This window comes from Giraffa tippelskirchi, chromosome X, assembly GCF_054371585.1.
Source record: "Giraffa tippelskirchi isolate mGirTip1 chromosome X, T2T-mGirTip1v1.2.pri, whole genome shotgun sequence".
Classification (NCBI taxonomy): Eukaryota; Metazoa; Chordata; class Mammalia; order Artiodactyla; family Giraffidae; genus Giraffa; species Giraffa tippelskirchi.
Genome location: NC_137289.1, coordinates 94,654,000 through 94,674,409, shown reverse-complemented (window position 1 = coordinate 94,674,409; position 20,410 = coordinate 94,654,000). Strand labels below are relative to the sequence as shown.

At 46.1% G+C, this 20,410-nt stretch overlaps 1 pseudogene across 1 annotated transcript; it reads left to right on the top strand.

The window, feature by feature from the left end:
- Positions 1–2,389: 2,389 nt before the first annotated feature.
- Positions 2,390–5,040, top strand: LOC145536059 (24-hydroxycholesterol 7-alpha-hydroxylase pseudogene; annotated as a pseudogene). Its single transcript, XR_014075639.1, has one exon. The product of XR_014075639.1 is annotated as a 24-hydroxycholesterol 7-alpha-hydroxylase pseudogene (transcript).
- The last annotated feature ends 15,370 nt before the right edge of the window (positions 5,041–20,410 follow it).

Here is a 20,410-nt window from a genome sequence, read left to right as displayed (position 1 = left end):
TTCTCGGCGCCCATCATGACATCACCTGCTCAGGGGCATGGTTTCCTTTTTGTGCCTCAGCCCCTCAGATGCTCCGGCTGACCGTGGTGGGCTGATGAGAAGCGTGTGTGGTCATGGAGGCCACAGACCCAGGTGCCAGTGGAGGTGTTGTGGTTGGAGGTGCTGAAGGCCAGGGAGGCCCAGATAACCTGGTGACCCAAATGGCCCTGAAGGGCACCAGGGCCTCGGAAGTGCGGGAGAGGCGGGTGCGGCCGAAACTGGAGCCCCAGAGCCGGTGCAGGCATCTAACGCTCCGGGACCTGGTGGAGATGCTTCGCCTTGGCTGGAGGGACAAGCCATGCCAGAGCCCGGTGGCCACGCTGCCCCGGGGCCTGGTGTATGTGCTGCATCGGGACTTGGTGGGCATGTGCCCCTGTGGCCGGAGCACAAGGAAGCCAACTTCTCAATTTATATCTTATTTGAACAGAGGTGAGGGGATGGAGCAGGGAAGAAAGGGCCTACTCTAGACATTGGAATGGAGAGAAGACGGTCAGCCTGGGGATAGGAAGGGCTGCGGGGAGGGAGAACAAGAAGACGGCTGGCGGGTCTGGCCTCGGGGGTATGGGTCAGGGGTGGCAGGGAGAGATGGAGAGGGGAGATGGCCTGAGGGACTGGAAGGCCGGGGAGCAGACTTGGGGTGGGGATGGAGACAAGTGATAACAGCCAGAAGGAAACAGGCCTCTGAATGAAGAGTGGGCCTGAGGCACAGGCAAGGTTGGTGTGAGAGGGTCCCTTAGCCTCGCTGCCACCAGCTCCATCGTAGTGCTCCTTCTGCCACCCATGGAGGCAGAGATGGCCAGCCAGTCCCTGAGCCCACGCATCCAGCCCTACCACAGGGCAGTAGGGAAGGAGCTCACAGTGAATGGCAGCATGCCAACGATGTTAGTTTGCAAAGGGGCCTGGGCGGGTGGCAGGTGTCTGGGGTCATTCTAATAGTCAATTGGAGACCCCGCAAAGGTGAAGTCTAAGGATGTAGACATGCGCAGTGAGCCTGTCACCAGCTGAGGGGGCAGAGAGAATTAGAGGAACAGTTCCCACATTTACTTTGAGTTTCTTTTTCCATCCTTTTTAGCTGGCTGACTGCTAAAAACGGTGGCCAACTCAGTATTTCCATCACCTCCTGTGTCAAGCAGCTTTTCCTATCGGTTGGGATCAACCAACCAATTACGGGGTACTTTGTGCCCCTGGTTATCCCTAATCCTAGGCCAAGAAAGAGCACCTAAGATTAACCTAGGCAGTGCATCCTTCCCCAGGGCATTGATTCCTACACTGGTTGCTGATTTATTAAGGGGGCCTAACTGTTAGTTTGCTTATATTGGCCTTTGGGCACTCTTGGCCCTGTTGTTTTCCTCTGGCTGGAGGAGAAGGGTGTTTCAATATTTCTTATAGCAAAAAATAAAGCTGAACTATCATTCTCTGTCTGAATATATTTTCAAATACTGCACCTCCACAGTTTCTTGCCTTTGTCCTTGGTTTCAAGGGAAGGTTCGGGGCTTCATATAGGCTAGTTGCTGCTGAGTTGCTTCAGTCGTGTCCGACTCTGTGCAACCCCATAGACAGCAGCCCACCAGGCTGCTGGTGTCCCAGGCTCCCAATCCTAGGCTCCACCGTCCCTGGGATTCTCCAGGCAAGAATACTGGAGTGGGTTGCCATTTCCTTCTCCAGTGCATGAAAGTGAAAAGGGAAAGGGAAGTCGCTAAGCTGTGTCTGACTCTTCGTGACCCCATGGACTGCAGCCTACCAGGCTCCTCCATCCATGGGATTTTCCAGGCAAGAGTACTGGAGTGGGGTGCCATTGCCTTCTCCTATATAGGCTAGTAGTACAGTGTAATTGAAGACAATTTAGGAAGTGGAAGAAAATTAAAATGTATTATGTCTTGTCATTCAGCATTAACTGCTGTCAGTATTTTGGAATATTTTCTTAGTTTTACAGTGGCAATATTTGGCTCAGCTGGTAAAGAATCCACCTGCAATGTGGGAGACCTGGATTCAATCCCTGGGTTGGGAAGATCACCTGAGAAGGGAAAGGCAACCCACTCCAGTATTCTGTCCTGGAGAATTCCATGGATTGTATAGTCCATGGGGTCGCAGTGTTGGACATGAATCAGCGACTGTCACTTCATAAATAACAATAATGTAATATTTGAAAGTTCAGGATTAAGTTTTTCCTGGAATTAATTTAACATACACGCTTTTCCTCTTTCTAAAATTTCTTCAATTCTGTCCCGGATAGCCAGGACTTGAGAAAGACGTGGACGTGGGAGGAAGAGATGATGCAAAAATTACCTAAAAATTGGGGCGAGGAAAAGAGGCTAAAGTTTAGAAGTCCAACAAACTGCAAAAGTAACAGCGGAAAAGTTGAGTGGTCCAGTGAGTGCCCTGTTCCAGGGCGAAGAAGCAAGACTTTTCCCTTCTCTGACTCAGGAAGGTGCTAGACAAAAACATGGAATTTATTTCCCCAGCAGTGATTATAATCTTAGGTTGTGTTGCTGTTTTATTATTTCTTCAGTGGAAGAACTTGCGTAGACCGCCGTGCATAGGGGGCTGGATTCCTTGGATTGGAGCTGGATTTGAGTTTGGAAAAACCCCTCTAGAATTTATAGAGAAAGCGAGAATCAAGTATGGACCAGTATTTACAGTCATTGTTATGGGCACCCGAATGACCTTTGTTACTGAAGAAGAGGGAATTAATGTGTTTCTAAAATCCAAAGAAGTAAATTTTGAACTAGCAGTGCAAAACCCCATCTATCGTACAGCCTCCATCGCAAAGAATATCTTTTTAAAACTGCATGAGAAACTTTATATCACGGTGAAAGGGAAAATGGGGACTTTCAACCTATACAAATTCCCTGGACAATTGACTGAAGAATTACAGGAACAGTTGCAGAATTTAGGTACTCACGGGACCACAGACCTGAACAAGTTTATGAGGCACCTCCTTTACCCAGTCACAGTGAACATACTCTTTAAAAAAGGTCTGTTTCCCACAGATGAGAGGAAAATCAGGGAGTTTCACCAGCACTTTCAAGCTTATGATGAAGGTTTTGAATATGGATCCCAGTTGCCAGAATGCCTCTTCAGAAACTGGTCAAAATCCAAAAAATGGCTTCTGGCACTTTTTGAGAAAAACATCCCAGATATAAAAACGTACAAATCTGCAAAAGATAATTCCCCGACAGTAATGCAGGCTGTACTGGATCTCCTAGAGATGGAAGCAAATGAACAAAAGAGTCCAAATTATGGGCTCTTACTACTTTGGGCTTCTCTGTCCAATACTGTCCCTGTTGCATTTTGGACATTTGCATTTGTCCTGTCTCATCCCCAAATCCACAGGACCATTATGGAAGGCATAGCATCTGTGTTTGGCACAGCAGGTAAAGATAAGATTCAAGTGTCTGAGGATGACTTGAAGAAACTCCCTCTAATTAAATGGTGTATTTTGGAAACCATTCGTTTACGAGCCCCTGGTGTCATCACTCGAAAAGTGCTGAAGCCAGTTAAAATTTTGAATTACACTGTTCCTTCTGGTGACTTATTGATGTTGTCTCCATTTTGGCTACATCGAAATCCAAAGTATTTTCCTGAACCTGACCTGTTCAAGCCTGAACGTTGGAAAAAGGCAAATTTAGAGAAGCATGCTTTCTTGGACTGCTTCATGGCATTTGGGAGCGGGAAGTACCAGTGTCCTGGAAGGTGGCTGGCTCTATTGGAGATTCAAATATGTATTATTTTAATATTTTATTATTATGACTGTAGTCTTCTGGACCCATTGCCAAAACAGAGTTCTCTCCACTTGGTGGGTGTCCAGCAGCCGGAAGGACGATGCCGAATTCAGTTTAAACAAAGAAAATGATGTCTGCCTGAGGGCCAGGGCCGTCTGGAGGAATGACTGAACCCCATCCAGTAGCCCGGAGGCACCTAGACCTGAGTTTGACAAGAACACGTCACTTAATTTTATTTTAGGATTTAGTTCAAGACAATGTCCAGGTGGCGTGTGTATTTGGTATTTGAAGTGTAGACGAAGAATCTGACATCACTCTCATTGATACTGAGGCCTCAATACAGGGTAAAATGTTTCAGTGATCCAAAAAGAGGTATTCTTCAGAAGTTGGCATTGGTTTTGTACATTACTGCAGCAGTCCCCAACCTCTTTGGGACCAGACACCAGTTTCATGAAAGACAATTTTTCCACAGATCAGTGGGGGAGGCAGAGTCTTCCGTTTCTCCCACCACTCACCTCCTGCTGTGTGGACTGGTTCCTAACAGCCCAGGGCCCAATACTGATTCGTGACTGGGGATCCCTGCATTATTATATCAAAACTTTAAATAGAAATAATGTCATTTGAATGAAATTTTTCATACATTAAATTCACTGTGAAGACAACATACTTCTATTTTGAAAAAGGCTAATAGTCTTAGACTTGAAAGAGTATTAAATAATGATTTCTGGAAAGTTGCTCTTTTTCTTAATATGATTCTTAACTAGCAATTGGAATTCTTAAACCACTATTAATTTAATTATTTAAGAAACATGTCTAATGCCAAATATATGAATAAAATGATCACTTTCTAAGACCTGTGAAGTCAGGGATCATGTCTGACACTCATTTCTATCCTCCACTCTGCCTAGGACAGCACTTCTCTATAGGATATATTCAATACATGTATGTTGACTGATTTATTCATTTGTATTTTAACTAAGATGAAAGCACCCTTTTGATTCAAGGTGTTTATAATTGTAGTTGAAGAGATAATATTTTTCCTAATTTATAGAAGCTCTAAGGGACGTGTCAAGTCAAATAACATTTCAATCTACTACTTAAGACCTTTGCCTGAAATATTTACTATGAAATCCAGAAAAGAAATCCTATCATGTTCGGGGGAAATATCTGACCCCAATCACAGCGTGATTTGCCCTCTAAGAGTCAATAAAATGCCGTCTGCCTCCTTGGTTGCACAATAAATAAGCTTCGCGAAAAAATAAAAAAAATAAAAATAAAATTTCTTCAAAAACATGTACTTGGATGCACAAAAGAAGTACTGTAATGTAAGTGTTAAACATTTAATATGTTTCCATTTTCCCCTTATAATAATTCAGTGCAATTCTTCTCTATAAGTCTTTTCCTGACTGGTTATGTCCTCAAGATAGATTCCAAAGGGTAGAAGTACTGAGTTAAAAATATACTTTTCTACGGATTTTTTAAGGCTATTGGTCTATAGTAGGTGGTTGCTACTCAAAACTGTGCCCTCCCACCAGAATTCTAGTTTGCCCACCACCTTTTATTAGTAGGTCTGATTCCTCCCAAAGTAAAAAGCTTAGCTTGCAGAAGATCAAACAACTCAGAAACACTAGAACTATAACTTTATGGCCTACTGACCTTGTTTCATTTCAGTGTGGAAAGTTTGGGGATAATTAGTTAAGTCTTTGGGGGAGGAGTTAGCGCCCTCCAATGTCTAGTATTTCCTGCAACCGCACCAAATTTGCTCATCGTTTTAGTAGTTCTGTGAATTACACTGTATTTTCTACATGTACGATCAGGTTATCTGCAGATAAGGTGTTCTCAGTCACTCAGTTGTGTTCGACTCTTTGCAACCCCATAGATTATATAGCCTGCCAGGCTCCTCTGCCCATGAAATTTTCCAGGTAGGAATACTCAAGTTGGTTGCCATCCTCCAGGGGATCATCCTGACCTAGGGATTGAACCCACATCTCCTGCATTGGCAGGCGGATTCTTTACCAATGTGCCACCTGGGAAGTGACGCGGTGTTAAAATTGAAAGAAAGTCAATGTGCATCTTCACTGAGTAAAGATTCAATAAATCAGAGTAAGCCCATCCCTTGGTGGCTCAGTGGTAAAGAACCCATGTGCCAATGCAGGAGACTCGGGTTCCATCCCTGATTCAGGAAGATCCCCTGGAGTCGGAAAGGACAACCCATCCAGTATCCTTGCCTGGGAAATCCCATGGACAGAGGATCCTGGTGGGCTACAATCCATACTGTTGTGGACTAGAATACAACTGAGCAACTAAACAACAAAACAATAAGAAAGACATCAGAAGAAGTTGAGAATCTGTGTGAGGATATGATACATTCCTGTTCTTAAGAGTATGCTCCCACCATGAGACTGTGGGTATTACTTTTTTAATTTGTGTGGGTCTCAGTTGCAGCATGCAGGATCTTCAATGCAGCATGCGGGCTCTTATTTAATGGTTGCACCATATGGCATCTAGTTGGCTCACCAGGAATTGAACCTGGGCCCCCTGTATTGGGAGTGTGGAATCTTAGCCACTAGACCACGAGGGAAGTCTCTGACCTAAGTATTTTCTTTATTTGGGAAAATAATCGTCTGCTCTATTAGATTAATGAGCTTCCCAGGTGGCTCAGTGGTAAAATAAACAATCTGCCTGCCAAGCAGGAGATATGAGTGTGATCCCTGGGTCGGGAAGATCCCCTGTAGAAAGAAATGGCAACCCACTCCATTATCCTTGCATGGAAAACCCCAAGGACATATGCAGAGGAGCCTGGTGGGCTACAGTTCAAGGGGTTGCAAAAGAGTTGGGCACAACTTAGAGACTAAGCAAGAAGCTGACAAATACAGGGTAGGAAGTAAGAAAATGGACACTTTCATGCCCAATCGGTTGAAGTCAAATCGAAGCAACCTTTTTGGAGGGCAATTTGGTAACATGTATAAAACGTTTTAAAGAGAGATTACTTTTTGACCCAACAATCCTACTTTTTAAATCAGAATTATTGTACATAATGTGTTGGTGGTAGTGCTTTAGTCACTCAGGCATGTCCAACTCTGGCCACCCTGTGGACTGTAGCCCACCAGGCTCCTCTGTCCAATGGATTTCCCAAGCAAGATTACTGCAGTGGGTTGCCATTTCCTTCTCCCAGGGATCATCTGGACCTAGGGATTGACACTGCATCTCTTGCATTAGCAGGCAGATTCTTTACCACTGTGCCACTTGGGAAGCCCATTAATCGAATAGAGCAAAGTAGTATTTTTCCAAGTAAAGAAAATACTTATGTCAGGTACTTCCCCTGAAGTCCAGGGGCAAAGACTCCACACTCCTAATGCACGGGGGCCAGGTTCAGGTCCCGGTGAGCCAACTAGATCCCACACGCTACAACTATTAGATAAAAGCCTGTGTGCTGCAACTGAGACTCACACAAATTAAAAAAGTGTCAAAAGCAATACCCACAATCACATGGTTGGAGCATACCGTTAAGAACAGCAATGTATCATGTCCTCACACAGATTCTCAACTTCTTCTGATTTCTTATTGTTTTGTTGTTTAGTCACTCAGTTGTGTTCTACTCTACAACACTATGGATTGTAGCCCGTCAAGATCCTCTGTTCGTGGGATTTCCCAGGCAAGAATACTGGATGGGTTGTCCTACTCCAGGGGATCTTCCTGAATCAGAGATGGAACCCGAGTCTCCTGCATTGGCGCGTGGGTTCTTTATTACTGAGCCACCAAGGGATGGGCTTACTCCTATTTACTGAATCTTTACTCAGTGAAGATGCACATTTACTTTCTTTCAGTTTTAACACTGTGCTAGTTCTCAGGTGGCACAGTGGTAAATCATATACCTGCCAACGCAGGGGACGCGGACTCGATCCCTCGGTCAGGAAGATTCCCTGGGGGAAGAAATGGCAACCCACTTGAGTATTCTTACCTGGAGAAAATTCCATGGACAGAGGAGTCTGGCAGGCTGTAATCCATGGGGTTACACAGAGTCGAACACAACTGAGTGACTGAAAACACCTTATCTGCAGATAACCTGATCATACATGTAGAAAGTACAATGAAATTCACAGAACTACTAAAACTATCAGCAAATCTGGTGAAGTTACAGGAAACACTAGACATTGGAGGGAGCTAACTTCTCCCCCAAAGACTTAACTAATTGTCCCTAAACTTAACTACATTGCTCTAAAACAAGGTCAGTAGGCCATAAGTTACAGTTCTAGTGTTTCTGAGTTGTTTGATCTTTTGCAAGCTAAGCATTTTACTTTGGGAGGAATCAGACCTACTTATAAAAGGCGGTGGGCCAACTAGAATTCTGGTGGGAGGGCACACTTTTGAGTAGCAACCACCTACTGTGGACCAATAGCCTTAAAAAATCAATAGAAATGTGAATTTTTAACACAGTACTTCTTCCCATTGGAATCTATCTTGAGGAAATAACCAGTCAGGCAAAGAATTATACAAAATTCCACTGAAACATTAATAGGGAAAATGGAAACATATTAAATGTTTAATTTAACTTACATTATAGTACTTCTTTTATGCATCCAAGTACATCTTTTTGAGGAAATTTTAGAAAGATAAAAATGTTTACATGTTAAATAAAAATAATCCGGGGGACACATTAATCCTGAACATGCAAAAATTACATTATTGTTAAATATGGAGTGACAGTCTCTCAGTCATGTCCGACACTGTGACCCCATGAAGTATAAAATCCATAGAATTCAACAGGCCAAAATGCTGAAGTGCATAGCCTTTCTCTTCTCAGGGGATCTTCCCAACCCAGGGATCAGACCCGGGTCTCCCGCACTGCAGGCAGATTCTTTACCAGCTGAGCCATATATTGCCACTATACAACTAAGAAAGTATTCTAAAATACGGACAGCAGTTAATGCTGAATGAGAAGTCATGATACATTTTAATTTTCTTCCATTCCCTAACTTGTTCTTCAAATACACTGTACTACTAGACTATCTGAAGCCCAGAACCTTCCCTTGAAACCAAGGACAAAGGCAAGAAACTGTGGAGGCACAGTATTTGAAAATATATTCAGACACAGAATGACAGTTCAGCTTTATTTTTTGCTACAAGAAATATTGAAAGACCCTCCTCCTCCAGCCAGAGGAAAACCACAAGGCCAAGAGTGTCCAAAGGCCAATATAAGCAAACAGTTAGGCCCTCACAATAAATTAGCAACCAGTGTAGGAATCAATGCCCTGGGGAAGGATGCACTGCCTAGGTTAATCTTAGGCACTCTTTTTTGGCCTAGGCTTAGGGATAACCAGGGGCACAAAGTATCCTGTAATTGGTTGGTTGATCCCAACCCATAGGAAAAGTTGCTTGAGACAGGAGATGATGGAAATTTGGAGGTGGCCCCCATCTTCAGCAGTCAGCTGCCTAAAAGGCAGGGAAAAAGAAAATCAAATTAAATGTGGGAACTGTTCCTCTAATTCTCTCTGCCCCCTCAGCTGGTGACAGGCTCACTGCACATGTCTACATCTTTAGACTTCATCTTTGGGGGTTCTCCAATTGACTATTAGAATGACCCCAGACACCTGCCACCCGCCCAGGCCCCTTTGCAAACTAACATCGCTAGGATGCTGCCGTTCACTGTGAGCTCCTTCCCTACTGCCCTGTGGTAGGGCTGGACGCGTGGGCTCAGGGACTGGCGGGCTATCTCTGCCTCCAAGGGTGATGGGAGGAGCACTACGAAGGAGCTGGTGGCAGCGAAGTTAAGGGACCATCTCACACCAACCTTGCCTGTGCCTCAGGCCTACCCTTCATTCGGAGGCCTGTTTCCTTCTGGCCGTTCTCACTTGTCTCCATCCCCACAGCAAGTCTGCTCCCTGCCCTTCCAGTCCCTCAGACAATCTCCCCCCTCCATCTCTCCCTGCCAACCCTGACCCATACCCTGAGGCCAGACCCTCCAGCCGTCTTCTTGGTCTCCCTCCCCACAACCCTTCCTATCCCCAGGCTCACTGCCTTCTCTCCATTCCACTGTCTACAGGAGGTCCGTTCCTTCCTGCTCCAGCCCCTAATCTTTCTTCAAATAGGATATAAATTGAGAATGTGGCTTCTTGGTCTTCTGGCCACAGGTGGCACATGCCCACGAAGTCCCGTTGCAGCATGTCCACCAGGCCACAGCCCGCCGTGTCCTCCTGGCCCCTGGGCAGTGTGGCCACTTGGCCCTGGTGCCACATGTCCCAACTGGTCCCGTGGTGGCATCGTCACCTGGCCCTGACATAGCTTGTCCACCTGGCCAAGGCATGGCCTGGGCACCGGGCCCCATCAAGGCCTGTCCGCCCAAGCCCTGCAGGGTGTCTCTGCCAGGTCCCAGAGTGTGAGGTGCCTGTACCAGCTCTGGGACTCCAGCCGTTGCTGCACCCGCCTCTCCCATGCCTCCGAGGCCCTCGTGCCCTTCAGGGCCATTTGGGTTACCAGGTTCATCCGGGCCTCTCTGGCCTTCAGCACCTCCCACCATGCTACCTCCTCTGGCACCTGGGTCTGCAGACTCCATGACCACTCATGCTGCAGGTGAGCCCACCACGGCCAGCCAGAGCATCTGAGGGGCTGAGGCACCCGAAGGAAACCACGCCACTGGGCGGTTGACATCACCATGGGGGCCGAGAATAGCTATGCAATCAGACCCTGACACCAGTCCCTGGATGTCACTCCGGGGCAGTTCTGAGCACATAACTGTTTCCCGCCAAACGTGGAAACAACAAGTGAGCCGCTTCCCCTTATACCTCTGCTGCCATGTTCACATGTGACCAGCCTACTGACTTCAATTTCTGGAAGGGAATTGAGCACCAGGGCCAGGCCCAGTCTGTCCCATTTGTCTCCCACACGTAACTCAAGTCTGCGTCCTTGTCCATGCGTGTGGGCATCTGCAGGTGCATGCACATGGGGGTGCGCTGAGGCCTGGCCCTGGAGTCCTGAGAGCAGGGATGTGGAGGGGGCTATTCCTGACCACCTGGGGAGCGAAACAGGGACTACTCTTGGGCCCACCGGGGATGGCATGGGGCAGGGCCGTCTGGGGGTCTGGGCACACAGACTGCAGGGATTCCAGGCTGTGTGCGAGCCCCGGGCCCCTCAAAAGCACCACAGGAACTAGCTAGACTCAAGGGCAGAGGGAAGGGCCATGTTCCCCTGGACACCCGCAGTCTCTTGCCCTCTGCTGGCACAACTCTCACGGCCTTTCCCTCCCCAGAAACAAAGTCTTGAGGTTCTCCGGAGGGCTGGAGGTACCAGGGGACCTCAACTGGGAGGTGACCCTGTGCCTGCTTGCCTGCTGCGTGCTGGTTATTTCTGTGTCTGCACGGGGGTCAAGTCAACAGGCAAGGTACAGCTGGGAGTGACGACAGGGCTGGGGCAGCATTGCCTGGACCTGGGGTTCATCTGCCAGGGACCACTGGTGCCTTGGGAGGTGACTGCATCAGGGGTTGTACTTCAGTCCTGCCCCTGAGCCCCACACTCTGGCCAGAGAGTCTTCTCGGCCCTCCAGATCCAAGGCCAGCAGCCTTCACCCCACCCCCCCTTGGAGGGGAGAGGTACCAGCAGTGCCTGACCCTTCCCTGTGGGTGCGGCATCCCTGTCCCACCTTCCCACCTTGCCAGTTTCTGCCGATTCTGGCCCCCAGTCAGTTTTAAGGTGTGGGTAGACCCGGTCTACTGCCTGTGTCTGTCTTCTGCTGTGTGGCCAAGAGGACCCCAGCGGGGAGCCTGGACACATCTCTCCCTCAGCGGCCCACTGTCAGGTTGGGGGGACACTTGTAAGAATAGTCATGCTGTAGAAGGGGGCTCACTAGACTATGATGGACTAGAGGGTGAGGGGCCAAGCCACATGACCCACCAGTGTGCCCCGTCTGCCCACTCCACGTCGGTGCCTGTGCTGTTCTACCATAGTGAGAGCTAGCACTTGCTTCGGTCCATGCACTGTTTCAGGTGCTTTCCCAGGTGTTGGTCCACCAGGTCAGTTGTCAGACAGTATTGCCATGTCAGTCTCCTGTCTCCCATGATGCAGCTCTCCTCCAAACAAATCACATAAACCCACTCTCTCCCCAACACCAGCAGCTCCAAGTCTTGTGCATTTTGGTTTCTCCATTTCTCACAGCTGATGACTGCAGTGCTCCATCAGGCACGGGACCTAAGTTGGGTCTGAATTGTGAGATCTGGAAAGGAAAAAGATAATGACAATGACAAATAATATGTGTGAGAACAGAGTGACAGAAGTATGAAGGAAAGACAGTCTATGATAGAATGAGTTTCTCAGAGATTTTACGACTGTGACAGGTGAATGGTTTTGAGTGAGTGTGACAGAGTGAATGTGTCATTGGCACAGGAATTCAAAAGGACAGAATATCATGGGCAGAGACTAAGTTGCAGATGATAGTGATAGTGATAGTGAGCCCCCAGGATGATAGATGGTAACTTAACATGTGCAGTGAGTGTTGAATAGTGCCACCGGATTCGTGGCCTGCAAAGGAAAAGATTTAATTCCGGGACCAACAGACGCAATTTCAGTCACTCAGAGAATTGTGTAGTAGGAATTTTATTAAAGGGATAGTGATAGAAAAAGCTTCTGACATAGACATCAGAAGCAGGTGGAAAGAGCACCTGCTTTGCTAGTTTAAAGACAGCATTATATACATTACTGCTAGCTGCAGAAAATAGATTTAGATTAAAATGATGCCTCAAGGCGGTGAAAATTTTGCCCAGACCCTTTCCCGTAACATACATCCTGGGATGACATCTGCAGGATATCACCCAGAAGAAATGGGTTAGCCCAGAGCTCAAACCCATAGAAGTTTTACCCAGACCTTCTCGCATGACATAAGTTCTGAGCTCAAAAAAATCATGTCCTTGAGCAAGAGATTCTACTGCGGACCAGGCCTCCATGTCTAAAGTAAAATAATGTGAAAAAGAAAGAATGTTCACCTCTTCCTTAAAGAGCCTTGGTCTCCCTAGCAACCTAAGTTAACTCTCTCACAGATACGATGACAGAGTGAGTGTGTGGCACAGAGTGTCAGAGATAGAGTCTGGGAGAGATAGGGTGTAAGAGAGAATAAGGGTGATGGAAAACGCATTATAGAGTGACACAGGAATATTACAGAAAGAGTGTGTGTGACAGATATTCTGACTCAGTATGAGAAAGAAAATCTCAGAGGTAATATGTACAGAAGAAAATGGGTCTGTCACACAGGTCAGAGTGTGACAGGGAATGAACCTGACACGGGAGGCAGCAACCTGGGAAGGTGGATCAATCCTCGGGGCCCATGGTTCCCCGAGGGCGGCCATTCCCATGTCTCAGCCAGTCTGGAGGAAGTCAGCAAATTGACTTGGCTCAGATGCCCAATCACGGTCTACCCAATCAGTTTCATCAGTAATAAAGCTGATATTTAGGTTGAAACCCATGTCAAGGGAGATGTGTCAAAGGCTGCAGATGCTAAGCCGGACCTGTTTGGTAGGAGTGGGAAAGGTCACACAGCAGGTGTGAGTGGATGGTGTCAGTGAACTCCTTGTAGAGGAAATGATTCAGGTGGTCCAATGTGTAAAGCCACATGCTTTCTTTCGGGCTTTCAAAAGAGACGTGGTGCTTGTCGTAAAGAATCCTCCTGCCAATGCAAGAGATGCAACAGACACAGGTTCAATCACTGGGTGGGCAAGATCCCCTGGAGAAGGAAATGGGAACCCACTCCATTGCCTGGAAAATCCCGTGGACAGAGGAGCCTGGCAGGCTCCAGTCCATGGGTCACAAAGAGTCAGACATGATTCATCCCCCCCACACATATACACATATACTTTTAATCCAGGAGAAAGGAGAGGTTAGAGAAGCTTTTACAGTTCAGGACGAGCAAGATAAAACATGAGGAGGACTTCTCTGGGTTTCAGTGGATGGGAATCCACCTGCCAATGCAAGAGACACTGCTTCAACGCCTGGTCTAGGAAGATCCAACAAGCCATGGAGCAACAGAGCTTATGCCCCGCAACTCCTGAGGCTGTGTTCTACAGCCAATGTTCTGCAATAAGAGAAGCCATTGCGATGAGAAGCCTGTGCACAGCAACTAGTGTGTAGACGTGACTCGCCCCAACTAGAGAAAGCCCGTGTCCATCAAAGAAGACTCAGCACAGGCAAAAATATATGAATAATGTCAACATGACCAGAGGAGAGCAGGCCAGCTTCTCCGAGTAAAGGGCAGTACGGAGCTGGGCTAGGGATCCTGTACGAAAGCCAAGTAGGAAGTAAAGCCTCACAGTTGCTTACAGACGACTAAATGAGCTCTCTGTTCCAGGCTCCCTGTGGGTGCCCCAAAGGGGGAGCCCTGAGCAGACGTTGTTACAGTTTACTTGTAGGTTTCAGTTCAGTTCAGTTCAGTCATTCAGTCGTGTCCAACTCTATGTGACCCCATGCACTGCGGCTTGCTAGGCCTCCTTGTCCATCACCAACTCCCAGAGTCTACCCAAACTCATGTCCATGGAGTCGGTGATGCCATCCAACCATCTCATCCTCTGTCATCCCCCTTCTCCTGTCTTCAATCTTTCCCAGCATCAGAGTCTTTTCAAATGAGTCAGCTCTTCACATCAGGTGGCCAAAATATTGGAGTTTCAGCTTCAGTGAACACCCAGGACTGATCTCCTTTAGGATGGACGGGTTGGACCTCCTTGCAGTCCAAGGGACTCTCAAGAGTCTTCTCCAACACCGCAGTTCAAAAGCATCAATTCTTCGGTGCTCAGCTTTCTTTATAGTCCAACTCTCACATCCATACATGACCACCGGAAAAACCATAGCCTTGACTAGATGAACCTTTGTCGGCAAAGTAGTTTCTACTTTTTAATATGCTGTGTAGGTCGGGCATAACTTTCCTTCCAAGGAGTGAGCATCTTTTAATTTCATGGTTGCAGTCACCATCTGCAGTGATCTTAGAGCCACAGAAAAATAAAGTCAGCCACTGTTTCTGCTGTTTCCCCATCTATTTGCCATGAAGTGATGGGACCGGATGCCATGGTCTTAATTTTCTGAATGTTGGGCTTTAAGCCAACTTTTTCACTCCCTTCTTTCACGTTCGTCAAGACGCTCTTTAGTTCTTTTTCACTTTCTGCCATAAGGGTGGTGTCATCTGTATATCTGAGGTTATTGATATTTCTCCTGGAAATCTTGATTCCAGCTTGTGCTTCATCCAGTCCAGCATCTCTGATGATGTACTCTGCATATAAGATAAATAACCAGGGTGACAATACACAGCCTTGATGTTCTCCTTTTCCTATTTGGAACCAGTCTGTTGTTCCATGACCAGTTTTAACTGTTGCTTCCTGACCTGCCTACAGGTTTCTCAAGAGGCAGGTCAGATGGTCTGGTATTCCCATCTCTTTCAGAATTTTCCACAGTTTATTGTGATCTACACAGTCAAAGGCTTTGGCATAGTCAATAAAGCAGAAACAGATGTTTTTCTAGAACTCTCTTGCTTTTGCAATGATCCAGCGAATGCTGGCAATTTGAACTCTGGTTCCTCTGCCTTTTCTAAAACCAGCTGAACATCAGGAAGTTCACGGTTCATGTATTGCTGAAGCCTGGCTTGGCGAATTTTGAGCATCACTTTACTAGCATGTGAGATGAGTGCAATTGTGCAGTAGTTTGAACATTCTTTGGCGTTGCCTTTCTCTGGGATTGGGATGACAATTGACCTTTTCCAGTCCTGTGGCCAGTGCTGAGTTTGCCAAATTTGCTGGCGTATTGAGTGCAGCACTTTCACAGCATCATCTTTCAGGACTTGAAATAGCTCAGTTGGAATTCCAATACCTCCACTAGTTTTGCTTGTAGTGATGCTTCCTAAGGCCCACTTGACTTCACATTCCAGGATGTCTGGCTCAAGGTGAGTGATCACACCATCGTGATTATCTAGATCGTGAGGATCTTTTTTGTATACTTTTTTTGTATATTCTTACCACCTCTTCTTAATATCTTCTGCTTCCGTTAGGTCCACACCATTTCTGTCCTTTATTGAGCCCATTTTTGCATGAAATGCTCTCTTGGTATCTCTAATTGTCTTGAAGAGATCTCTAGTCTTTCCCATTCTATTGTTTTCCTCTATTTCTTTGCAGTGATCACTGAGGAAGGCGTTCTTACCTCTCCTTGCTATTCCTTTGAACTCTGCATTCAAATGGGTATATCTTTCCTTTTCTCCTTTTCTTTTTGCTTCTCTTCTTTTCACAGCTATTTGTAAGGCCTCCTGAGACAGCCATTTTACTTTTTTCATTTGATTTTCTTGGGGATGGCCTTGATCCCTGTCTCCTGTACAATGTCATGACCCTCGTCCATAGTTCATCAGGCACTCTGTCTATCAGATCTAGTCCCTTAAACCTATTTCTCACTTCCACTCTATAATTGTAAGGGATTTGATTTAGGTCATACCTGAATGGTCTCGTGGTTTTCCCTACTTTCTTCAATTTCGGTCTGAATTTGGCAATAAGGAGTTCATGATCAGCCACAGTCAGCTCCCAGTCTTGTTTTTGCTGACTGGATAGAGCCTCTCCAACTTCGGCTGCAAAGAATATAATCAGTCTGATTTGGGTGTTGATGATCTGGTGATGTCCATGTGTAGAGTCTTCTCTTGTCTTGTTGGAAGAGGGTGTTTGCTATGATTAGTGCATTCTCTTGCCAAAATTCTATTAGCCTTTGCCCTGCTTCATTCTGTACTCCAAGGCCAAATTTGCCTATTACTCCAGATGTTTCTTGACTTCCTACTTCTGCATTTCAGTCCCCTATAATGAAAAGGACATCTTTTGGGGGTGTTAGTTATAAAAGTTCTTGTAGGTCTTCATAGAACCATTCAAGTTCAGCTTCTTCAGCGTTACTGGTTGGGGCATAGACTTGGATTACCATGATAGTGAATGATGTGCCTTGAAAATGAATAGAGGTCATTCTGTCGCTTTTGAGATTGCATCCAAGTACTGCATTTCAGATTCTTGTTGACTATGATGGCTACTCCATTTCTTATAAGGGATTCTTGCCCACAGTAGTAGATATAATGGTCATCTGAGTTAAACTCACCCATTCCAGTCCATTTCAGTTCGCTGATTCCTAGAGTGTTGACGTTCACCCTTGCCATCTCGTGTTTGACTAGGAGAAATCCAGTTAGATAAATCTAGCTTTTTCGTATATGCACACATAGGTTGCTGGTTTTTTAAACTAGTAGTTTCTCTATGTTTTTTGCATCTATGTTCATGAGTAACATTGATCTGCTAATGTGGTAAATACATTATTGAATTGGACTTAAATCACTTTATTAAAATGGTACTTTGGTACAAACACAAAGCTTGGTATATATTTACAGAACTTATAAAGCCAGATATAATTTACCAACGAGCCTCAACAAATTTACAAAATCAACAAATTTAAAAGCAGCAGTGCCTGGTGATCATAGCACTGACTGTTCCTGCCTTTCTTTTTTCATGCCTGTGTTATCTTCATGCCTGTGTTAGTCATATTGTGATTCAGCTTCCCATGACTTTTCTTTATTTGGCACTTCCCGGGTGGCTCAAATGGTAAAGAATCTACCTGCAATGTGGGAGACGTAGGTTCGATCCCTGGGCTGGGAAAATCCCCTGGAGAAGGAATAGGCTACCCACTCCAGTATTCTTGCCTGGAGAATCCCATGGACAGAGGAGCCTGGCGGGCTACAGTGCATGGGGTTGCAAAGTGTCAGACACGACTGAGCAACTAACACTTTCACTTTCTTTATTTGACCTGCTGAGAAACCTTCGTTGGAACAGTAGAGCATGATCTTATTTTTGCTTTGCTCGTCAGAGATGTATTATTTACATGTCAAATTCACTTTTATTCTTTTCTCATTGGCTCACAACACCTCTAGTAGTGTCACAGGCACTCTTGTGCTTGTGAACATCAAGTCAGGAACGAAAATTACATGGTAGGGCTTGGTTATTAGATACTCATCTTGAAGGTCTAGACTATGTCAGGTTAATTTTATTGAGAGTCTCATCGAAATGAACATGCCATGTGTCTGTGTGCTTGGCCATGTCCCGCTCTTTGCGACCCCATGGACTGTAACCCATCAGGCTCTGCTGTCCATGGAATTTTCCACACAGGAATACTGGAGTGGGTTTCTACTTCCTACTCCAGGGACTCTTCCCCACCCAGGGATCGAACCCACATCTCTTGCACCTCCTACATTGGCAGGTGGATTCTTTACCACTGCACCACCTTGGAAGCCCAAAATGAACATGTGAAGCTTAGAAATCTTTTAAAAGCATCTGTGAACTCAAGACTCTTAGGTTATTGCCACTCCATCCAGAAGGAACCACCCTCCCTAGATTGCATTCTGGCTGGAAACAGCACAGATCAACACAGCAGTACAACTTCCCTGGACAGTGAGCAGTGTTGTAGATAAAGCCTCATACCCTGGGTGGGGCCTCCTCCAAGACCTGACATGTAGACACCAGAGCTTTCACACTGACTTTCAGTAGCTTCTCCATCGTGAACGGCAAGGAAAAGTGAGCTGTGTCCATGGACCTGCTGTGCTCTTTCCACATGCAGCTGTCTCAGCCTAAGGGGAGAGGAGAAATGGTCCAGTGCACTGGGACCAGTTACTTCCACCGGGTCCATCCCCCATCCCAAGGCACCTGAAGGGGCTGGTTCCTCTCCATCAGCACCAGCACTTCCCTTACAGACAGGCCACTGGTGACTCCCCCTTACAGCTGCCTGTATCCTCATGTTAACCTGATCTACAATAAGTGAAAATGTCGAGGACAGGAAAAAAACAACCCTGGTTTCATTTGCTCTGGTCTCTTTTCTCTCATGATAATGGCTGTAAGCCCTGTTCATTCAACAGTGTTTGAGTGCCTTCCATTTGCCAGGAATCCCACAGCCTTAAGGACCACCAGTTTCTGTGTGTTCCCTGATGGCTCCACCATCCTGTTCATACCAAACAAATCAGCCGGTATTTATTTACACAAGCCGGTATTTATTTACAGAAGGCTGGTAAAGCCAGGAGCATCTTTCCGAGTTCTGCTTCCTAATACACCATCTTAGGCAGAAACAACCCATGAGAAGCAGCTTTAAAGTGTTTTGATGCAACTCAGACATTTTCTGAAGGTTGTTTTCCTCCACACACATAGGTGAAGTTCCTTAATGTTATGGAACAAAGAGGCGAGTGGTGGATGGTCTGGAGCCGAACTGTAGGTGCGACATGGAGAGCTAAGGAAGGTGGCAGTACGTAGTAAACAAATTATTCCATTTTCATTTCTCTTTCAGACTTTGGCATATAGATCAGGAGAAAGTCTTTGACAAGCCCTGATGCCTGCTAACACTGCTTTTTAACAAAGAGACCTTTAAATAGATCTTAAACAAACAGATCTTTAGGTAGACCTAGACAGAATTAGAAATAATGTTTGGTTTTGTTGGTGTTTGTTTATGCCTACCACCTCTTCACTACTGAGAATACTGGTGTTCCCTTCACACTAGTGAGGCAAAATATCCCTTTTAAATGAAATGTGCTTGCATTGAAAGGGAAATGATTGAAAGATAACTAGTAAATAATAGTACTGTGCTGAGTTGCTCAGTCATGTCTGACTCTTCGTGACCCCGTGGACTGTAGCCCACCAGGCTTCTCTGTCCGAGGAATTCTCCAGGCAAGAGTACTGGAGTGGGTTGCCGTTTCCTCCTCCAGGGGAATCTTCCTGACCCAGGGATCAAATCCACATCTCCTGGTTGGCAGTTGGATTCTTTACCACTGAGCCACCTGGGAAGCCCCAAATAATAGTACTAAGTGTTACTCAAATCAAAATACAAAAACATCATGAAGGTGGTTGATGGTGAATCAAACTTTGGGAAGTACTCCCCTGGTGGAAAGAATAGAGTTTAGAAGCAGCCTGAACTGGCTTGACACGAACTTGGGCAAACTCCAGGAGACAGCGAAGGACAGGGAGGCCTGGCATGCTGTAGTCCATGGGGTCGCAAAAAAAGTCAGACACAACTTAGCAACTCAATAACAACAACAACTGAGCTGGATTGAAACCCAGCCCCGCCACTCACAGGACTGTGTGACTTTAAAGACCCCTCAGAGCCTCAGTTTCCTCATCTGTAAACAGGGTAGAAAGACCTCCAGGCATGCCGTGAAGTTTATTGGAACAACTCATGAGCAGCCTTCTTTGATATGGTCAAAGTTAGTTCCCTCTCTTGGCCACTGATGTGGAAGGAGAAACCTAATAGTATGTTGAATCTGAGCCAAAGAAATAATTTTTGCCCAAATGATGAGAAAATTACAAAATGGAAAAATATAGACTTTGGAGCCAGGCGACCCTGTTAGCTTTTTCGACCTTGAGCCTTCTGAGTCAGTTTCCTCATCCATAAAATGACGGTGATTAAGATGCCTAATTTGCATGTTTATTGGGAGAACCTGGGGTAATCTAGATGCTCAAATCACATAGTAGTAACCACACAGAGTGTGCAGCAGGCACTAAATGATGGCTCCTGTTGTAGTCCAGGTTAGGGGATGACCACTGCTTCCCTTCCTCATTTGGAACTGCCTTTGGTGGTTTGGGCAAAATCCTCTAGCACAAAGCCTATTTTATAATCAAGTGTTGGATATCTCGTGTAGT